This window comes from Ictidomys tridecemlineatus, chromosome 1, assembly GCF_052094955.1.
Source record: "Ictidomys tridecemlineatus isolate mIctTri1 chromosome 1, mIctTri1.hap1, whole genome shotgun sequence".
In the NCBI taxonomy this organism is placed as follows: domain Eukaryota; kingdom Metazoa; phylum Chordata; class Mammalia; order Rodentia; family Sciuridae; genus Ictidomys; species Ictidomys tridecemlineatus.
Window position 1 is genome coordinate 208328486 of NC_135477.1, and position 2874 is coordinate 208331359.

Genomic DNA, 2874 nt, shown 5'->3' on the forward strand with positions numbered 1-2874 from the left:
CCTTGGGAGTTTACACTCAGAAACGCTGCGGGCAAAGAACACCTGGGTGCCTGGCAAGAGGAGCCCTTTGGGAAGGGCGTCTCTGGTGATCTGTCACCCAAAAGGGAAATGCGCGCTCACCTGAACAGCACGGCTCAGTGGCACAAAAAACTGCTACTTCAGAGTATTCCATACTGGGCAAAACAAAAACAATTAAAAGCCAGGCAAAACAGAAAAGACATTCAAGATACCAAGAGCTTTGCAATTGAGCTGAAAAATCATTTTCCAATATAAATATTCCACAGATTAAAAACACACACACACACATAATATTTACAAAAATATTTAATTAAAAATATCTTATAATTTCAGTAGTCTATTAAAGCATATACTTTTTCACACTTATAGAACATCTCTATATATACATGGTATGAAATGTCACTCAGTTATCTATACAATATGTAATATTCTTGCAGGGAAAAGAAAGTTCCCTGCCCAGTTATAATCATCTCTTTTAAACAATAGATGTAAAAAAAAATATCTACAATGCTCTGGGGTATATTAGTAAAGCTTCAAAACAAAAATTAAGCTCCTTGGTCACAAAGTAGCCTTCTAAAGTCGGATTTACTCTGGATCATCTATTTATCAGTCCTGTCACACTTAATTAAGAGTTTAACTGCACCTCCAAAAACCACAGAAATGTATACTTCGCAGCAGTTATAAATGAAGAGACAAAAGAGAATATTATGTAAAATGTTAATGGACGTGCAAAAAAAAATGAAATTTTATTTTCTTTCCTGTCCCTCTCTTGGAATGACGAGTGAAACGTTTCAACATTTGCTGATGTGTTTTCTTTTCCTCCGTGGCTTTGCTATAACTTCTGCTCTTCCCCTCCCTCTCTAGAGCTCCTGGCTTGGGCTCAGGCGGCTGCACACCTGTGGAAGAGGAATGAATAAGAGGGGTGTGTGAACCTTCCTGCTGCAGACTTGCTGGCGCCACCGACCAAACTCAAGACGTGCTCCATCAACAACCCAAACAAACCGCCAGGTCAGACAACACACAGCCCTCAGCTGGAGCGGCGCCTAGGAGGTAGCGAGGGCCTCTGGGAAGCCCAGAGCATGGACCTGCCCGCGCCCCTCTTTACAGGTGTCAGGCTGCGTGGGGGAGGCGTCCAACGCCCCGGAGGGTGCCTTCCCTAGAGGTGCTGTAGCCATGTTGTTCACCCATCCGGCCTGGAACAGCAACCAAACACCAAGGGAAAGGTTAGCAGGCACAAACTCTCGTCAAGGTCCTGGGCGTGCTCCGACACCAAGCTGGTGCGCTGAGCCCCCACCCCAGTCTGCAGCCTGGGGAGACCCCTCTGCTGGACTTGACAGCACAGGGGTCGCGAAGCCCCAAGTCCTGCCCGGCGCTTTCTCCCTGATCTGTACTTATCTAGCTAGCTGGCAGCAGGCTGCCCCAGGTGCCTGGAGAAGGAGCTGGGGGCTGTCATTCTCTTGGACAGCCTCCACTCCGAAGAGAGGGAACGCCTGCTTCCCGCCACCCTGCCACCACCCTCCTGCACCCCCTGTGGCGTTGTCCCCAGCCGCCACCGGGCCTCTCACCTGGCCGGTATTGAACGCAGTGAGCGGGGTCCGAGGCGGCACTGCTGGACAAGATCTGGCACGGGAGGTGGTAGCTGTCTCAGCAGAGCCGGGTGCGTCTCCAGCGCCAACTGGAGGTCCAGGATATAGTTGAAAACGTGCTGCAGGATCTCCACTTTGCTGACTTTCTTGTTGGGCGGGATGGTGGGCACCAGCCTCCGCAGGAGACTGTAGCAGTCGTTCGTATCGCACTGCAGGCACAGCAAAGGCTCCTAGGCAGCCGCCTCGGCTGCCTTGCAGTGCGCTGCCGCCACAGCGGTCGCGAGGGCCGAGCCGCCCAGGTTGTGGCCATGTTGGGCCAGACAGCACAGCGCCAGCTCCCGGCTGCCGCAGCCCGAAGGGCGCACCAGGCTCACCGCCTTCATCACGCGCGCCCTGCGCCCGGTGCGAAAGGACTTGATGGGGCGTGCGAGGGAGGTAGGCAAGCTCCGCTTGGCCCCCGCCTGAGGCCGGCTCCTCTCCCCTTGCCTTCGTGCCCAGTGCACTCGGGGCTCCCGGCGATCCGAGCCCAACAATTGATGGAAAGGTCGCTTAAGTTTTGCTAGGGGAATCTCTGCTCAGTGGGCGACACTGGGCCCGAACCAAAGACAAGAAAAGTCGGAAGTACCGGTGGAAAAGTAGCCCATCTGGGCCCCCTTGTTATTCCCTTCGGAGCTGAGACTAAGCGGAACCGCCGTTGCCACCGCCGCGCTCCCCTAGCCCAAGAGCTCCCCACTCCTGGCACGGACTCACTACCGCGCCTCCTCCACTGTGCTCTTCCCCTGCCGGCAGCGCAGCTGTATTTATTGAGCCGCGTGCCCCGGGGGCGGGGCCAGCGCCCGGGCCTGGTAGGGGCGCAGCTGGAGCGGAGCTGGGCCCCTTTCGCAGGCTGGTGCACGGAGGGAGGTGGCGAGGGTGGGGGCTTTGGGAGGTGCTGTGAGGCGGGGAGCCGGGCAACCCGAGCGAGCGGCGGGAGGGGTGCGGAGTCGGGAGTGGCCTGCTAATCAGGAGGGCAGTGCCACCTCAGGGAATGACGCTTGGGCCAAAGGGAAGAGCACTCCATTCCGTCAACGCTGTGGGTTGGGTTTCTGACCAAAGAGTGCAAGGTGGGATTCGGGCCAGGCTGGTGTGTGCTCAGGGGAGGGGAAACGCGAGAGAAGTTCCTGGGACGAACTGCGGGAATGTGGGGCTGGAATTCACTCTCCTCCCGCCTAGGCTGCTGAGGGAGCGCTGGGCCCTGCTCACGGATTCCCTGCCACTCCCAACAGCGCGG

The 2874-nt window shown here is 55.9% G+C and overlaps 1 long non-coding RNA gene across 1 annotated transcript; it reads right to left on the minus strand.

The window, feature by feature from the left end:
* Positions 1-308: 308 nt before the first annotated feature.
* On the minus strand, positions 309-2478 carry LOC144364974 (uncharacterized). Its single transcript, XR_013423196.1, has 2 exons — positions 1584-2478; positions 309-914 (listed from the first exon to the last, which is right to left on the minus strand). It is a non-coding gene; the product is annotated as an uncharacterized LOC144364974 (long non-coding RNA).
* Positions 2479-2874: the final 396 nt, after the last annotated feature.